General features: G+C 30.8%; 1 protein-coding gene and 1 long non-coding RNA gene across 2 annotated transcripts in view; one reads left to right on the top strand and one right to left on the bottom strand.

Annotated features, from left to right (window-relative positions):
* LOC107452876 (puratrophin-1) overlaps positions 1 to 20,627 on the bottom strand; it is a 388,240-nt gene that overhangs the window by 288,841 nt on the left and 78,772 nt on the right. The window lies entirely within an intron of this gene.
* On the top strand, positions 1,728 to 19,934 carry LOC147812643 (uncharacterized). Its single transcript, XR_015432911.1, has 3 exons — positions 1,728 to 1,880; positions 5,354 to 5,498; positions 19,854 to 19,934. It is a non-coding gene; the product is annotated as an uncharacterized LOC147812643 (long non-coding RNA).

Here is a 20,627-nt window from a genome sequence, read left to right as displayed (position 1 = left end):
TCATCTTAGATTATGTTTAACGCAAAGTACGTTTTATTCTTTTTTACTAGGTTCAGAATGGATACATTTCTCCAATGAAGAAAGATTGTCAAGGATGATTTCATCGTTTTGAAGAGATGGAAGACGCGAGAAGATCCACACCCATGGAAAGAAAAATGACATTTTTCTGATATTGGAGAGAAATCCTTTCTGAGAGTGTGTTAATATTTATTATTGATCTAGCTTAAAAATTAATTTATATCATCTTAGATTATGTTTAACACAAAGTACGTTTTATTTTTTTTAATAGGTTCAGAATGGATACATTTCTCCAATGAAGAAAGATTGTCAAGGATGATTTCATCGTTTTGACGAGATGCAAGACGCGAGAAGATCCACACACATGGAAAGAAAAATGACATTTTTCTGATATTGGAGAGAAATCCTTTTTGAGAGTGTGTTAATATTTATTATTGATCTAGCTTAAAAATTAATTTATATCATCTTAGATTATGTTTAACGCAAAGTACGTTTTATTCTTTTTTACTAGGTTCAGAATGGATACATTTCTCCAATGAAGAAAGATTGTCAAGGATGATTTCATCGTTTTGAAGAGATGGAAGACGCGAGAAGATCCACACCCATGGAAAGAAGAATGACATTTTTTCTGATGTTGGAGAGAAATCCTTTCTGAGAGTGTGTTAATATTTATTATTGATCTAGCTCAAAAATTAATTTATATCATCTTAGATTATGTTTTACGCAAATTACGTTTTATTCTTTTTTACTAGGTTCAGAATGGATACATTTCTCCAATGAAGAAAGATTGTCAAGGATGATTTCATCGTTTTGAAGAGATGGAAGACGCGTGAAGATCCACTCCCATGGAAACAAGAATGACATTTTTTCTGATGTTGGAGAGAAATCCTTTCTGATAGTGTGTTAATATTTATTATTGATCTAGCTTAAAAATTAATTTATATCATCTTAGATTATGTTTAACGCAAAGTACGTTTTATTCTTTTTTACTAGGTTCAGAATGGATACATTTCTCCAATGAAGAAAGATTGTCAAGGATGATTTCATCGTTTTGAAGAGATGGAAGACGCGAGAAGATCCACACCCATGGAAAGAAAAATGACATTTTTCTGATATTGGAGAGAAATCCTTTCTGAGAGTGTGTTAATATTTGTTATTGCTCTAGCTTAAAAATTAATTTATATCATCTTAGATTATGTTTAACGCAAAGTACGTTTTATTCTTTTTTACTAGGTTCAGAATGGATACATTTCTCCAATGAAGAAAGATTGTCAAGGATGATTTCATCGTTTTGAAGAGATGGAAGACGCGAGAAGATCCACACCCATGGAAAGAAAAATGACATTTTTTCTGATGTTGGAGAGAAATCCTTTCTGATAGTGTGTTAATATTTATTATTGATCTAGCTTAAAAATTAATTTATATCATCTTAGATTATGTTTAACGCAAAGTACGTTTTATTCTTTTTTACTAGGTTCAGAATGGATACATTTCTCCAATGAAGAAAGATTGTCAAGGATGATTTCATCGTTTTGAAGAGATGGAAGACGCGAGAAGATCCACACCCATGGAAAGAAAAATGACATTTTTCTGATATTGGAGAGAAATCCTTTCTGAGAGTGTGTTAATATTTATTATTATTGATCTTGCTTAAAAATTAATTTATATCATCTTAGATTATGTTTAACGCAAAGTACGTTTTATTCTTTTTTACTAGGTTCAGAATGGATACATTTCTCCAATGAAGAACGATTGTCAAGGATGATTTCATCGTTTTGAAGAGATGGAAGACGCGAGAAGATCCACACCCATGGAAAGAAAAATGACATTTTTCTGATATTGGAGAGAAATCCTTTCTGAGAGTTTGTTAATATTTATTATTGATCTAGCTTAAAAATTAATTTAAATCATCTTAGATTATGTTTAACGCAAAGTACGTTTTATTCTTTTTTACTAGGTTCAGAATGGATACATTTCTCCAATGAAGAAAGATTGTCAAGGATGATTTCATCGTTTTGAAGAGATGGAAGACGCGAGAAGATCCACACCCATGGAAAGAAAAATGACATTTTTTCTGATGATGGAGATAAATCCTTTCTGAGAGTGTGTTAATATTTATTATTTTTGATCTTGCTTAAAAATTAATTTATATCATTTTAGATTATGTTTAACGCAAAGTACGTTTTATTCTTTTTTACTAGGTTCAGAATGGATACATTTCTCCAATGAAGAAAGATTGTCAAGGATGATTTCATCGTTTTGAAGAGATGGAAGTCGGGAGAAGATCCACACCCATGGAAAGAAAAATGACATTTTTCTGATATTGGAGAGAAATCCTTTCTGAGAGTGTGTTAATATTTATTATTGATCTAGCTTAAAAATTAATTTATATCATCTTCGATTATGTTTAACACAAAGTACGTTTTATTCTTTTTTACTAGGTTCAGAATGGATACATTTCTCCAATGAAGAAAGATTGTCAAGGATGATTTCATCGTTTTGAAGAAATGGAAGACGCGAGAAGATCCACACCCATGGAAAGAAAAATGACATTTTTCTGATATTGGAGAGAAATCCTTTCTGAGAGTGTGTTAATATTTATTATTGCTCTAGCTTAAAAATTAATTTATATCATCTTAGATTATGTTTAACGCAAAGTACGTTTTATTCTTTTTTACTAGGTTCAGAATAGATACATTTCTCCAATGAAGAAAGATTGTCAAGGATGATTTCATCGTTTTGAAGAGATGGAAGACGCGAGAAGATCCACACCCATGGAAAGAAAAATGACATTTTTTCTGATGATGGAGATAAATCCTTTCTGAGAGTGTGTTAATATTTATTATTTTTGATCTTGCTTAAAAATTAATTTATATCATTTTAGATTATGTTTAACGCAAAGTACGTTTTATTCTTTTTTACTAGGTTCAGAATGGATACATTTCTCCAAGGAAGAAAGATTGTCAAGGATGATTTCATCGTTTTGAAGAGATGGAAGACGCGAGAAGATCCACCCCCATGGAAAGAAAAATGACATTTTTCTGATATTGGAGAGAAATCCTTTCTGAGACTGAGTTAATATTTATTATTGATCTAGCTCAAAAATTAATTTATATCATCTTAGATTATGTTTAACGCAAAGTACGTTTTATTCTTTTTTACTAGGTTCAGAATGGATACATTTCTCCAATGAAGAAAGATTGTCAAAGATGATATCATCGTTTTGAAGAGATGGAAGACGCGTGAAGATCCACACCCATGGAAAGAAAAATGACATTTTTTCTGATGTTGGAGAGAAATCCTTTCTGATAGTGTGTTAATATTTATTATTGATCTAGCTTAAAAACTAATTTATATCATCTTAGATTATGTTTAACGCAAAGTACGTTTTATTCTTTTTTACTAGGTTCAGAATGGATTCATTTCTCCAATGAAGAAAGATTGCCAAGGATGATTTCATCGTTTTGAAGAGATGGAAGACGCGAGAAGATCCACACCCATGGAAAGAAAAATGACATTTTTTGTGATGTTGGAGATAAATCCTTTCTGAGAGTGTGTTAATATTTATTATTATTGATCTTGCTTAAAAATTAATTTATATCATCTTAGATTATGTTTAACGCAAAGTACGTTTTATTCTTTTTTACTAGGTTCAGAATGGATACATTTCTCCAATGAAGAAAGATTGTCAAGGATGATTTCATCGTTTTGAAGAGATGGAAGACGCGAGAAGATCCACACCCATGGAAAGAAAAATGACATTTTTCTGATATTGGAGAGAAATCCTTTCTGAGAGTGTGTTAATATTTATTATTGATCTAGCTTAAAAATTAATTTATATCATCTTAGATTATGTTTAACACAAAGTACGTTTTATTTTTTTTAATAGGTTCAGAATGGATACATTTCTCCAATGAAGAAAGATTGTCAAGGATGATTTCATCGTTTTGACGAGATGCAAGACGCGAGAAGATCCACACCCATGGAAAGAAAAATGACATTTTTCTGATATTGGAGAGAAATCCTTTTTGAGAGTGTGTTAATATTTATTATTGATCTAGCTTAAAAATTAATTTATATCATCTTAGATTATGTTTAACGCAAAGTACGTTTTATTCTTTTTTACTAGGTTCAGAATGGATACATTTCTCCAATGAAGAAAGATTGTCAAGGATGATTTCATCGTTTTGAAGAGATGGAAGACGCGAGAAGATCCACACCCATGGAAAGAAGAATGACATTTTTTCTGATGTTGGAGAGAAATCCTTTCTGAGAGTGTGTTAATATTTATTATTGATCTAGCTCAAAAATTAATTTATATCATCTTAGATTATGTTTTACGCAAATTACGTTTTATTCTTTTTTACTAGGTTCAGAATGGATACATTTCTCCAATGAAGAAAGATTGTCAAGGATGATTTCATCGTTTTGAAGAGATGGAAGACGCGTGAAGATCCACTCCCATGGAAACAAGAATGACATTTTTTCTGATGTTGGAGAGAAATCCTTTCTGATAGTGTGTTAATATTTATTATTGATCTAGCTTAAAAATTAATTTATATCATCTTAGATTATGTTTAACGCAAAGTACGTTTTATTCTTTTTTACTAGGTTCAGAATGGATACATTTCTCCAATGAAGAAAGATTGTCAAGGATGATTTCATCGTTTTGAAGAGATGGAAGACGCGAGAAGATCCACACCCATGGAAAGAAAAATGACATTTTTCTGATATTGGAGAGAAATCCTTTCTGAGAGTGTGTTAATATTTGTTATTGCTCTAGCTTAAAAATTAATTTATATCATCTTAGATTATGTTTAACGCAAAGTACGTTTTATTCTTTTTTACTAGGTTCAGAATGGATACATTTCTCCAATGAAGAAAGATTGTCAAGGATGATTTCATCGTTTTGAAGAGATGGAAGACGCGAGAAGATCCACACCCATGGAAAGAAAAATGACATTTTTTCTGATGTTGGAGAGAAATCCTTTCTGATAGTGTGTTAATATTTATTATTGATCTAGCTTAAAAATTAATTTATATCATCTTAGATTATGTTTAACGCAAAGTACGTTTTATTCTTTTTTACTAGGTTCAGAATGGATAAATTTCTCCAATGAAGAAAGATTGTCAAGGATGATTTCATCGTTTTGAAGAGATGGAAGACGCGAGAAGATCCACACCCATGGAAAGAAAAATGACATTTTTCTGATATTGGAGAGAAATCCTTTCTGAGAGTGTGTTAATATTTATTATTATTGATCTTGCTTAAAAATTAATTTATATCATCTTAGATTATGTTTAACGCAAAGTACGTTTTATTCTTTTTTACTAGGTTCAGAATGGATACATTTCTCCAATGAAGAACGATTGTCAAGGATGATTTCATCGTTTTGAAGAGATGGAAGACGCGAGAAGATCCACACCCATGGAAAGAAAAATGACATTTTTCTGATATTGGAGAGAAATCCTTTCTGAGAGTTTGTTAATATTTATTATTGATCTAGCTTAAAAATTAATTTAAATCATCTTAGATTATGTTTAACGCAAAGTACGTTTTATTCTTTTTTACTAGGTTCAGAATGGATACATTTCTCCAATGAAGAAAGATTGTCAGGGATGATTTCATCGTTTTGAAGAGATGGAAGACGCGAGAAGATCCACACCCCTGGAAAGAAAAAATAAGACATTTTTTCTGATGTTGGAGATAAATCCTTTCTGAGAGTGTGTTAATATTTATTATTATTGATCTTGCTTAAAAATTAATTTATATCATCTTAGATTATGTTTAACGCAAAGTACGTTTTATTCTTTTTCACTAGGTTCAGAATGGATACATTTCTCCAATGAAGAAAGATTGTCAAGGATGATTTCATCGTTTTGAAGAGATGGAAGACGCGAGAAGATCCACACCCATGGAAAGAAAAATGACATTTTTCTGATATTGGAGAGAAATCCTTTCTGAGAGTGTGTTAATATTTATTATTGATCTAGCTTAAAAATTAATTTATATCATCTTAGATTATGTTTAACGCAAAGTACGTTTTATTCTTTTTTACTAGGTTCAGAATGGATACATTTCTCCAATGAAGAAAGTTTGTCAAGGATGATTTCATCGTTTTGAAGAGATGGAAGACGCGAGAAGATCCACACCCATGGATAGAAAAATGACATTTTTCTGATATTGGAGAGAAATCATTTCTGAGAGTGTGTTAATATTTATTATTGATCTAGCTCAAAAATTAATTTATATCATCTTAGATTATGTTTAACGCAAAGTACGTTTTATTCTTTTTTACTAGGTTCAGAATGGATACATTTCTCCAATGAAGAAAGATTGTCAAGGATGATTTCATCGTTTTGAAGAGATGGAAGACGCGAGAAGATCCACACCCATGGAAAGAAGAATGACATTTTTTCTGATGTTGGAAAGAAATCCTTTCTTATAGTGTGTTAATATTTATTATTGATCTAGCTTAAAAATTAATTCATATCATCTTAGATTATGTTTAACGCAAAGTACGTTTTATTCTTTTTTACTAGGTTCAAAATGGATACATTTCTCCAATGAAGAAAGATTGTCAAGGATGATTTCATCGTTTTGAAGAGATGGAAGACGCGTGAAGATCCACACCCATGGAAAGAAGAATGACATTTTTTCTGATGTTGGAGAGAAATCCTTTCTGATAGTGTGTTAATATTTATTATTGATCTAGCTTAAAAATTAATTTATATCATCTTAGATTATGTTTAACGCAAAGTACGTTTTATTCTTTTTTACTAGGTTCAGAATGGATACATTTCTCCAATGAAGAAAGATTGTCAAGGATGATTTCATCGTTTTGAAGAGATGGAAGACGCGAGAAGATCCACACCCATGGAAAGAAAAATGACATTTTTTCTGATGTTGGAGATAAATCCTTTCTGAAAGTGTGTTAATATTTATTATTATTGATCTTGCTTAAAAATTAATTTATATCATCTTAGATTATGTTTAACGCAAAGTACGTTTTATTCTTTTTTACTAGGTTCAGAATGGATACATTTCTCCAATGAAGAAAGATTGTCAAGGATGATTTCATCGTTTTGAAGAGATGGTAGACGCGAAAAGATCCACACCCATGGAAAGAAAAATGACATTTTTCTGATATTGGAGAGAAATCCTTTCTGAGAGTGTGTTAATATTTATTATTGATCTAGCTTAAAAATTAATTTATATCATCTTAGATTATGTTTAACGCAAAGTACGTTTCATTCTTTTTCACTAGGTTCAGAATGGATACATTTCTCCAATGAATAAAGATTGTCAAGGATGATTTCATCGTTTTGAAGAGATGGAAGACGCGAGAAGATCCACACCCATGGAAAGAAAAATGACATTTTTCTGATATTGGAGAGAAATCCTTTCTGAGAGTGTGTTAATATTTATTATTGATCTAGCTTAAAAATTAATTTATATCATCTTAGATTATGTTTAACGCAAAGTACGTTTTATTCTTTTTTACTAGGTTCAGAATGGATACATTTCTCCAATGAAGAAAGACTGTCAAGGATGATTTCATCGTTTTGAAGAGATGGAAGACGCGAGAAGATCCACACCCATGGAAAGAAAAATGACATTTTTCTGATATTGGAGAGAAATCCTTTCTGAGAGTGTGTTAATATTTATTATTATTGATCTTGCTTAAAAATTAATTTATATCATCTTAGATTATGTTTAACGCAAAGTACGTTTTATTCTTTTTTACTAGGTTCAGAATGGATACATTTCTCCAATGAAGAAAGATTGTCAGGGATGATTTCATCGTTTTGAAGAGATGGAAGACGCGAGAAAATCCACACCCCTGGAAAGAAAAATGACATTTTTTCTGATGTTGGAGATAAATCCTTTCTGAGAGTGTGTTAATATTTATTATTATTGATCTTGCTTAAAAATTAATTTATATCATCTTAGATTATGTTTAACGCAAAGTACGTTTTATTCTTTTTTACTAGGTTCAGAATGGATACATTTCTCTAATGAAGAAAGATTGTCAAGGATGATTTCATCGTTTTGAAGAGATGGAAGACGCGAGAAGATCCACAAACATGGAAAGAAAAATGACATTTTTCTGATATTGGAGAGAAATCCTTTCTGAGAGTGTGTTAATATTAATTATTGATCAAGCTTAAAAATTAATTTATATCATCTTAGATTATGTTTAACGCAAAGTACGTTTTATTCTTTTTTACTAGGTTCAGAATGGATACATTTCTCAAATGAAGAACGATTGTCAAGGATGATTTCATCGTTTTGAAAAGATGGAAGACGCGAGAAGATCCACAACCATGGAAAGAAAAATGACATTTTTCTGATATTGGAGAGAAATCCTTTCTGAGAGTGTGTTAATATTTATTATTGCTCTAGCTTAAAAATTAATTTATATCATCTTAGATTATGTTTAACGCAAAGTACGTTTTATTCTTTTTTACTAGGTTCAGAATGGATGCATTTCTCCAATGAAGAAAGATTGTCAAGGATGATTTCATCGTTTTGAATAGATGGAAGACGCGAGAAGATCCACACCCATGGAAAGAAAAATGACATTTTTTCTGATGTTGGAGAGAAATCCTTTCTGATAGTGTGTTAATATTTATTATTGATCTAGCTTAAAAATTAATTTATATCATCTTAGATTATGTTTAACGCAAAGTACGTTTTATTCTTTTTTACTAGGATCAGAATGGATACATTTCTCCAATGAAGAAAGATTGTCAAGGATGATTTCATCGTTTTGAAGAGATGGAAGACGCGAGAAGATCCACACCCCTGGAAAGAAAAATGACATTTTTTCTGATGTTGGAGATAAATCCTTTCTGAGAGTGTGTTAATATTTATTATTATTGATCTTGCTTAAAAATTAATTTATATCATCTTAGATTGTGTTTAACGCAAAGTACGTTTTATTCTTTTTTACTAGGTTCAGAATGGATACATTTCTCCAATGAAGAAAGATTGTCAAGGATGATTTCATCGTTTTGAAGAGATGGAAGACGCGAGAAGATCCACACCCATGGAAAGAAAAATGACATTTTTCTGATATTGGAGAGAAATCCTTTCTGAGAGTGTGTTAATATTTATTATTGATCTAGCTTAAAAATTAATTTATATCATCTTAGATTATGTTTAACGCAAAGTACGTTTCATTCTTTTTCACTAGGTTCAGAATGGATACATTTCTCCAATGAATAAAGATTGTCAAGGATGATTTCATCGTTTTGAAGAGATGGAAGACGCGAGAAGATCCACACCCATGGAAAGAAAAATGACATTTTTCTGATATTGGAGAGAAATCCTTTCTGAGAGTGTGTTAATATTTATTATTGATCTAGCGTAAAAATTAATTTATATCATCTTAGATTATTTTTAACGCAAAGTACGTTTTATTCTTTTTTACTAGGTTCAGAATGGATACATTTCTCCAATGAAGAAAGATTGTCAAGGATGTTTTCATCGTTTTGAAGAGATGGAAGACGCGAGAAGATCCACACCCATGGAAAGAAAAATGACATTTTTCTGATATTGGAGAGAAATCCTTTCTGAGAGTGTGTTAATATTTATTATTATTGATCTTGCTTAAAAATTAATTTATATCATCTTAGATTATGTTTAACGCAAAGTACGTTTTATTCTTTTTTATTAGGTTCAGAATGGATACATTTCTCCAATGAAGAAAGATTGTCAGGGATGATTTCATCGTTTTGAAGAGATGGAAGACGCGAGAAGATCCACACCCCTGGAAAGAAAAATGACATTTTTTCTGATGTTGGAGATAAATCCTTTCTGAGAGTGTGTTAATATTTATTATTATTGATCTTGCTTAAAAATTAATTTATATCATCTTAGATTATGTTTAACGCAAAGTACGTTTTATTCTTTTTTACTAGGTTCAGAATGGATACATTTCTCCAATGAAGAAAGATTGTCAAGGATGATTTCATCGTTTTGAAGAGATGGAAGACGCGAGAAGATCCACACCCACGGAAAGAAAAATGACATTTTTCTGATATTGGAGAGAAATCCTTTCTGAGAGTGTGTTAATATTTATTATTGATCTAGCTTAAAAATTAATTTATATCATCTTAGATAATGTTTTTAACGCAAAGTACGTTTTATTCTTTTTTACTAGGTTCAGAATGGATGCATTTCTCCAATGAAGAAAGATTGTCAAGGATGATATCATCGTTTTGAAGAGATGGAAGACGCGAGAAGATCCACACCCATGGAAAGAAAAATGACATTTTTTCTGATGTTGGAGAGAAATCCTTTCTGATAGTGTGTTAATATTTATTATTGATCTAGCTTAAAAATTAATTTATATCATCTTAGATTATGTTTAACGCAAAGTACGTTTTATTCTTTTTTACTAGGATCAGAATGGATACATTTCTCCAATGAAGAAAGATTGTCAAGGATGATTTCATCGTTTTGAAGAGATGGAAGACGCGAGAAGATCCACACCCCTGGAAAGAAAAATGACATTTTTTCTGATGTTGGAGATAAATCCTTTCTGAGAGTGTGTTAATATTTATTATTATTGATCTTGCTTAAAAATTAATTTATATCATCTTAGATTATGTTTAACGCAAAGTACGTTTTATTCTTTTTTACTAGGTTCAGAATGGATACATTTCTCCAATGAAGAAAGATTGTCAAGGATGATTTCATCGTTTTGAAGAGATGGAAGACGCGAGAAGATCCACACCCATGGAAAGAAAAATGACATTTTTCTGATATTGGAGAGAAATCCTTTCTGAGAGTGTGTTAATATTTATTATTGATCTAGCTTAAAAATTAATTTATATCATCTTAGATTATGTTTAACGCAAAGTACGTTTTATTCTTTTTTACTAGGTTCAGAATGGATACATTTCTCAAATGAAGAACGATTGTCAAGGATGATTTCATCGTTTTGAAGAGATGGAAGACGCGAGAAGATCCACACCCATGGAAAGAAAAATGACATTTTTCTGATATTGGAGAGAAATCCTTTCTGAGAGTGTGTTAATATTTATTATTGATCTAGCTTAAAAATTAATTTAAATCATCTTAGATTATGTTCAACGCAAAGTACGTTTTATTCTTTTTTACTAGGTTCAGAATGGATACATTTCTCCAATGAAGAAAGATTGTCAGGGATGATTTCATCGTTTTGAAGAGATGGAAGACGCGAGAAGATCCACACCCCTGGAAAGAAAAATGACATTTTTTCTGATGTTGGAGATAAATCCTTTCTGAGAGTGTGTTAATATTTATTATTATTGATCTTGCTTAAAAATTAATTTATATCATCTTAGATTATGTTTAACGCAAAGTACGTTTTATTCTTTTTTACTAGGTTCAGAATGGATACATTTCTCCAATGAAGAAAGATTGTCAAGGATGATTTCATCGTTTTGAAGAGATGGAAGCCGCGAGAAGATCCACACCCCTGGAAAGAAAAATGACATTTTTCTGATATTGGAGAGAAATCCTTTCTGAGAGTGTGTTAATATTTATTATTGATCTAGCTTAAAAATTAATTTATATCATCTTAGATTATGTTTAACGCAAAGTACGTTTTATTCTTTTTTACTAGGTTCAGAATGGATACATTTCTCCAATGAAGAAAGATTGTCAAGGATGATTTCATCGTTTTGAAGAGATGGAAGCCGCGAGAAGATCCACACCCCTGGAAAGAAAAATGACATTTTTCTGATATTGGAGAGAAATCCTTTCTGAGAGTGTGTTAATATTTATTATTGATCTAGCTTAAAAATTAATTTAAATCATCTTAGATTATGTTCAACGCAAAGTACGTTTTATTCTTTTTTACTAGGTTCAGAATGGATACATTTCTCCAATGAAGAAAGATTGTCAGGGATGATTTCATCGTTTTGAAGAGATGGAAGACGCGAGAAGATCCACACCCCTGGAAAGAAAAATGACATTTTTTCTGATGTTGGAGATAAATCCTTTCTGAGAGTGTGTTAATATTTATTATTATTGATCTTGCTTAAAAATTAATTTATATCATCTTAGATTATGTTTAACGCAAAGTACGTTTTATTCTTTTTTACTAGGTTCAGAATGGATACATTTCTCCAATGAAGAAAGATTGTCAAGGATGATTTCATCGTTTTGAAGAGATGGAAGACGCGAGAAGATCCACACCCCTGGAAAGAAAAATGACATTTTTTCTGATGTTGGAGATAAATCCTTTCTGAGAGTGTGTTAATATTTATTATTATTGATCTTGCTTAAAAATTAATTTATATCATCTTAGATTATGTTTAACGCAAAGTACGTTTTATTCTTTTTTACTAGGTTCAGAATGGATACATTTCTCCAATGAAGAAAGATTGTCAGGGATGATTTCATCGTTTTGAAGAGATGGAAGACGCGAGAAGATCCACACCCCTGGAAAGAAAAATGACATTTTTCTGATATTGGAGAGAAATCCTTTCTGAGAGTGTGTTAATATTTATTATTGATCTAGCTTAAAAATTAATTTATATCATCTTAGATTATGTTTAACGCAATGTACGTTTTATCCTTTTTTACTAGGTTCAGAATGGATACATTTCTCCAATGAAGAAAGATTGTCGAGGATGATTTCATCGTTTTGAAGAGATGGAAGACGCGTGAAGACCCACACCCATGGAAAGAAGAATGACATTTTTTCTGATGTTGGAGAGAAATCCTTTCTGATAGTGTGTTAATATTTATTATTGATCTAGCTTAAAAATTAATTTATATCATCTTAGATTATGTTTAACGCAAAGTACGTTTTATTCTTTTTTACTAGGTTCAGAATGGATACATTTCTCCAATGAAGAAAGATTGTCAAGGATGATTTCATTGTTTTGAAGAGATGGAAGACGCGAGAAGATCCACTCCCATGGAAAGAAAAATGACATTTTTTCTGATGTTGGAGATAAATCCTTTCTGAGAGTGTGTTAATATTTATTATTATTGCTCTAGCTTAAAAATTAATTTATATCATCTTAGATTATGTTTAACGCAAAGTACGTTTTATTCTTTTTTACTAGGTTCAGAATGGATGCTTTTCTCCAATGAAGAAAGATTGTCAAGGATGATTTCATCGTTTTGAAGAGATGGAAGACGCGAGAAGATCCACACCCATGGAAAGAAAAATGAAATTTTTTCTGATGTTGGAGATAAATCCTTTCTGAGAGTGTGTTAATATTTATTATTATTGATCTTGCTTAAAAATTAATTTATATCATCTTAGATTATGTTTAACGCAAAGTACGTTCTATTCTTTTTTACTAGGTTCAGAATGGATACATTTCTCCAATGAAGAAAGATTGTCAAGGATGATTTCATCGTTTTGAAGAGATGGAAGACGCGAGAAGATCCACAACCATGGAAAGAAAAATGACATTTTTTCTGATGTTGGAGAGAAAACCTTTCTGATAGTGTGTTAATATTTATTATTGATCTAGCTTAAAAATTAATTTATATCATCTTAGATTATGTTTAACGCAAAGTACGTTTTATTCTTTTTTACTAGGATCAGAATGGATACATTTCTCCAATGAAGAAAGATTGTCAAGGATGATTTCATCGTTTTGAAGAGATGGAAGACGCGAGAAGATCCACACCCCTGGAAAGAAAAATGACTTTTTTTCTGATGTTGGAGATAAATCCTTTCTGAGAGTGTGTTAATATTTATTATTATTGATCTTGCTTAAAAATTAATTTATATCATCTTAGATTATGTTTAACGCAAAGTACGTTTTATTCTTTTTTACTAGGTTCAGAATGGATACATTTCTCCAATGAAGAAAGATTGTCAAGGATGATTTCATCGTTTTGAAGAGATGGTAGACGCGAAAAGATCCACACCCATGGAAAGAAAAATGACATTTTTCTGATATTGGAGAGAAATCCTTTCTGAGAGTGTGTTAATATTTATTATTGATCTAGCTTAAAAATTAATTTATATCATCTTAGATTATGTTTAACGGAAAGTACGTTTTATTCTTTTTCACTAGGTTCAGAATGGATACATTTCTCCAATGAAGAAAGATTGTCAAGGATGATTTCATCGTTTTGAAGAGATGGAAGACGCGAGAAGATCCACACCCATGGAAAGAAAAATGACATTTTTCTGATATTGGAGAGAAATCCTTTCTGAGAGTGTGTTAATATTTATTATTGATCTAGCTTAAAAATTAATTTATATCATCTTAGATTTTGTTTAACGCAAAGTACGTTTTATTCTTTTTTACTAGGTTCAGAATGGATACATTTCTCCAATGAAGAAAGATTGTCAAAGATGATTTCATCGTTTTGAAGAGATGGAAGACGCGAGAAGATCCACACCCATGGAAAGAAAAATGACATTTTTCTGATATTGGAGAGAAATCCTTTCTGAGAGTGTGTTAATATTTATTATTATTGATCTTGTTTAAAAATTAATTTATATCATCTTAGATTATGTTTAACGCAAAGTACGTTTTATTCTTTTTTACTAGGTTCAGAATGGATACATTTCTCCAATGAAGAACGATTGTCAAGGATGATTTCATCGTTTTGAAGAGATGGAAGACGCGAGAAGATCCACACCCATGGAAAGAAAAATGACATTTTTCTGATATTGGAGAGAAATCCTTTCTGAGAGTGTGTTAATATTTATTATTGATCTAGCTTAAAAATTAATTTAAATCATCTTAGATTATGTTTAACGCAAAGTACGTTTTATTCTTTTTTACTAGGTTCAGAATGGATACATTTCTCCAATGAAGAAAGATTGTCAAGGATGATTTCATCGTTTTGAAGAGATGGAAGACGCGAGAAGATCCACACCCATGGAAAGAAAAATGACATTTTTCTGATATTGGAGAGAAATCCTTTTTGAGGGTGTGTTAATATTTATTATTATTGATCTTGCTTAAAAATTAATTTATATCATCTTAGATTATGTTTAACGCAAAGTACGTTTTATTCTTTTTTACTAGGTTCAGAATGGATACATTTCTCCAATGAAGAAAGATTGTCAAGGATGATTTCATCGTTTTGAAGAGATGGAAGACGCGAGAAGATCCACACCCATGGAAAGAAAAATGACATTTTTCTGATATTGGAGAGAAATCCTTTCTGAGAGTGTGTTAATATTTATTATTGATCTAGCTTAAAAATTAATTTATATCATCTTAGATTATGTTTAACGTAAAGTACGTTTTATTCTTTTTTACTAGGTTCAGAATGGATACATTTCTCCAATGAAGAACGATTGTCAAGGATGATTTCATCGTTTTGAAGAGATGAAAGACGCGAGAAGATCCACACCCATGGAAAGAAAAATGACATTTTTCTGATATTGGAGAGAAATCCTTTCTGAGAGTGTGTTAATATTTATTATTGCTCTAGCTTAAAAATTAATTTATATCATCTTAGATTATGTTTAACGCAAAGTACGTTTTATTCTTTTTTACTAGGTTCAGAATGGATACATTTCTCCAATGAAGAAAGATTGTCAAGGATGATTTCATCGTTTTGAAAAGATGGAAGACGCGAGAAGATCCACACCCATGGAAAGAAAAATGACATTTTTTCTGATGTTGGAGATAAATCCTTTCTGAGAGTGTGTTAATATTTATTATTATTGATCTTGCTTAAAAATTAATTTATATCATCTTAGATTATGTTTAACGCAAAGTACGTTTTATTCTTTTTTACTAGGTTCAGAATGGATACATTTCTCCAATGAAGAAAGATTGTCAAGGATGATTTCATCGTTTTGAAGAGGTGGAAGACGCGAGAAGATCCACACCCACGGAAAGAAAAATGACATTTTTCTGATATTGGAGAGAAATCCTTTCTGAGAGTGTGTTAATATTTATTATTGATCTAGCTTAAAAATTAATTTATATCATCTTAGATTATGTTTAACGCAAAGTACGTTTTATTCTTTTTTACTAGGTTCAGAATGGATACATTTCTCCAATGAAGAAAGATTGTCAAGGATGATTTCATCGTTTTGAAGAGATGGAAGACGCGTGAAGACCCACACCCATGGAAAGAAGAATGACATTTTTTCTGATGTTGGAGAGAAATCCTTTCTGAGAGTGTGTTAATATTTATTATTATTGCTCTAGCTTAAAAATTAATTTATATCATCTTAGATTATGTTTAACGCAAAGTACGTTTTATTCTTTTTTACTAGGTTCAGAATGGATGCATTTCTCCAATGAAGAAAGATTGTCAAGGATGAATTCATCGTTTTGAAGAGATGGAAGACGCGATTAGATCCACACCCATGGAAAGAAAAATGAAATTTTTTCTGATGTTGGAGATAAATCCTTTCTGAGAGTGTGTTAATATTTATTATTATTGATCTTGCTTAAAAATTAATTTATATCATCTTAGATTATGTTTAACGCAAAGTACGTTCTATTCTTTTTTACTAGGTTCAGAATGGATACATTTCTCCAATGAAGAAAGATTGTCAAGGATGATTTCATCGTTTTGAAGAGATGGAAGACGCGAGAAGATCCACAACCATGGAAAGAAAAATGACATTTTTTCTGATGTTGGAGAGAAATCCTTTCTGATAGTGTGTTAATATTTATTATTGATCTAGCTTAAAAATTAATTTATATCATCTTAGATTATGTTTAACGCAAAGTACGTTTTATTCTTTTTTACTAGGATCAGAATGGATACATTTCTCCAATGAAGAAAGATTGTCAAGGATGATTTCATCGTTTTGAAGAGATGGAAGACGCGAGAAGATCCACACCCCTGGAAAGAAAAATGACTTTTTTTCTGATGTTGGAGATAAATCCTTTCTGAGAGTGTGTTAATATTTATTATTATTGATCTTGCTTAAAAATTAATTTATATCATCTTAGATTATGTTTAACGCAAAGTACGTTTTATTCTTTTTTACTAGGTTCAGAATGGATACATTTCTCCAATGAAGAAAGATTGTCAAGGATGATTTCATCGTTTTGAAGAGATGGTAGACGCGAAAAGATCCACACCCATGGAAAGAAAAATGACATTTTTCTGATATTGGAAAGAAATCCTTTCTGAGAGTGTGTTAATATTTATTATTGATCTAGCTTAAAAATTAATTTATATCATCTTAGATTATGTTTAACGGAAAGTACGTTTTATTCTTTTTCACTAGGTTCAGAATGGATACATTTCTCCAATGAAGAGAGATTGTCAAGGATGATTTCATCGTTTTGAAGAGATGGAAGACGCGAGAAGATCCACACCCATGGAAAGAAAAATGACATTTTTCTGATATTGGAGAGAAATCCTTTCTGAGAGTGTGTTAATATTTATTATTGATCTAGCTTAAAAATTAATTTATATCATCTTAGATTATGTTTAACGCAAAGTACGTTTTATTCTTTTTTACTAGGTTCAGAATGGATACATTTCTCCAATGAAGAAAGATTGTCAAGGATGATTTCATCGTTTTGAAGAGATGGAAGACGCGAGAAGATCCACACCCATGGAAAGAAAAATGACATTTTTCTGATATTGGAGAGAAATCCTTTCTGAGAGTGTGTTAATATTTATTATTATTGATCTTGTTTAAAAATTAATTTATATCATCTTAGATTATGTTTAACGCAAAGTACGTTTTATTCTTTTTTACTAGGTTCAGAATGGATACATTTCTCCAATGAAGAACGATTGTCAAGGATGATTTCATCGTTTTGAAGAGATGGAAGACGCGAGAAGATCCACACTCATGGAAAGAAAAATGACATTTTTCTGATATTGGAGAGAAATCCTTTCTGAGAGTGTGTTAATATTTATTATTGATCTAGCTTAAAAATTAATTTAAATCATCTTAGATTATGTTTAACGCAAAGTACGTTTTATTCTTTTTTACTAGGTTCAGAATGGATACATTTCTCCAATGAAGAAAGATTGTCAGGGATGATTTCATCGTTTTGAAGAGATGGAAGACGCGAGAAGATCCACACCCCTGGAAAGAAAAATGACATTTTTTCTGATGTTGGAGATAAATCCTTTCTGAGAGTGTGTTAATATTTATTATTATTGATCTTGCTTAAAAATTAATTTATATCATCTTAGATTATGTTTAACGCAAAGTACGTTTTATTCTTTTTTACTAGGTTCAGAATGGATACATTTCTCCAATGAAGAAAGATTGTCAAGGATGATTTCATCGTTTTGAAGAGATGGAAGACGCGAGAAGATCCACACCCATGGAAAGAAAAATGACATTTTTCTGATATTGGAGAGAAATCCTTTCTGAGTGTGTGTTAATATTTATTATTGATCTAGCTTAAAAATTAATTTATATCATCTTAGATTATGTTTAACGCAAAGTACGTTTTATTCTTTTTTACTAGGTTCAGAATGGATACATTTCTCCAATGAAGAAAGATTGTCAAGGATGATTTCATCGTTTTGAAGAGATGGAAGACGCGAGAAGATCCACACCCATGGAAAGAAAAATGACATTTTTCTGATATTGGAGAGAAATCCTTTTTGAGGGTGTGTTAATATTTATTATTATTGATCTTGCTTAAAAATTAATTTATATCATCTTAGATTATGTTTAACGCAAAGTACGTTTTATTCTTTTTTACTAGGTTCAGAATGGATACATTTCTCCAATGAAGAAAGATTGTCAAGGATGATTTCATCGTTTTGAAGAGATGGAAGACGCGAGAAGATCCACACCCATGGAAAGAAAAATGACATTTTTCTGATATTGGAGAGAAATCCTTTCTGAGAGTGTGTTAATATTTATTATTGATCTAGCTTAAAAATTAATTTATATCATCTTAGATTATGTTTAACGCAAAGTACGTTTTATTCTTTTTTACTAGGTTCAGAATGGATACATTTCTCCAATGAAGAACGATTGTCAAGGATGATTTCATCGTTTTGAAGAGATGGAAGACGCGAGAAGATCCACACCCATGGAAAGAAAAATGACATTTTTCTGATATTGGAGAGAAATCCTTTCTGAGAGTGTGTTAATATTTATTATTGATCTAGCTTAAAAATTAATTTATATCATCTTAGATTATGTTTAACGCAAAGTACATTTTATTCTTTTTTACTAGGTTCAGAATGGATACATTTCTCCAATGAAGAAAGATTGTCAAGGATGATTTCATCGTTTTGAAGAGATGGAAGACGCGAGAAGATCCACACCCATGGAAAGAAAAATGACATTTTATCTGATGTTGGAGAGAAATCCTTTCTGATAGTGTGTTAATATTTATTATTGATCTAGCTTAAAAATTAATTTATATCATCTTAGATTATGTTTAACGCAAAGTACGTTTTATTCTTTTTTACTAGGTTCAGAATGGATACATTTCTCCAATGAAGAAAGATTGTCAAGGATGATTTCATCGTTTTGAAGAGATGGAAGACGCGAGAAGATCCACACCCATGGAAAGAAAAATGACATTTTTTCTGATGTTGGAGATAAATCCTTTCTGAGAGTGTGTTAATATTTATTATTGATCTAGCTTAAAAATTAATTTATATCATCTTAGATTATGTTTTACGCAAAGTACGTTTTATTCTTTTTTACTAGGTTCAGAATGGATACATTTCTTAAATGAAGAAAGATTGTCAAGGATGATTTCATCGTTTTGAAGAGATGGAAGACGCGAGAAGATCCACACCCATGGAAAGAAAAATGACATTTTTCTGATATTGGAGATAAATCCTTTCTGAGAGTGTGTTAATATTTATTATTGATCTAGCTTAAAAATTAATTTATATCATCTTAGATTATGTTTAACGCAAAGTACGTTTTATTCTTTTTTACTAGGTTCAGAATGGATACATTTCTCCAATGAAGAAAGATTGTCAAGGATGATTTCATCGTTTTAAAGAGATGGAAGACGCGAGAAGATCCACACCCCTGGAAAGAAAAATGACTTTTTTTCTGATGTTGGAGATAAATCCTTTCTGAGAGTGTGTTAATATTCATTATTATTGATCTTGCTTAAAAATTAATTTATATCATCTTAGATTATGTTTAACGCAAAGTACGTTTTATTCTTTTTTACTAGGTTCAGAATGGATACATTTCTCCAATGAAGAAAGATTGTCAAGGATGATTTCATCGTTTTGAAGAGATGGTAGACGCGAAAAGATCCACACCCATGGAAAGAAAAATGACATTTTTCTGATATTGGAAAGAAATCCTTTCTGAGAGTTTGTTAATATTTATTATTGATCTAGCTTAAAAATTAATTTATATCATCTTAGATTATGTTTAACGGAAAGTACGTTTTATTCTTTTTCACTAGGTTCAGAATGGATACATTTCTCCAATGAAGAAAGATTGTCAAGGATGATTTCATCGTTTTGAAGAGATGGAAGACGCGAGAAGATCCACACCCATGGAATGAAAAATGACATTTTTCTGATATTGGAGAGAAATCCTTTCTGAGAGTGTGTTAATATTTATTATTGATCTAGCTTAAAAATTAATTTATATCATCTTAGATTATGTTTAAAGCAAAGTACGTTTTATTCTTTTTTACTAGGTTCAGAATGGATACATTTCTCCAATGAAGAAAGATTGTCAAGGATGATT

This window comes from Parasteatoda tepidariorum, chromosome 4 (genome assembly GCF_982258835.1).
Source record: "Parasteatoda tepidariorum strain Cologne lab strain chromosome 4, Ptep-v5.0, whole genome shotgun sequence".
NCBI classification, from domain to species: domain Eukaryota; kingdom Metazoa; phylum Arthropoda; class Arachnida; order Araneae; family Theridiidae; genus Parasteatoda; species Parasteatoda tepidariorum.
The sequence above is the reverse complement of the archived record's forward strand: the minus strand, read 5'-3'. Positions and strand labels throughout refer to the sequence as shown.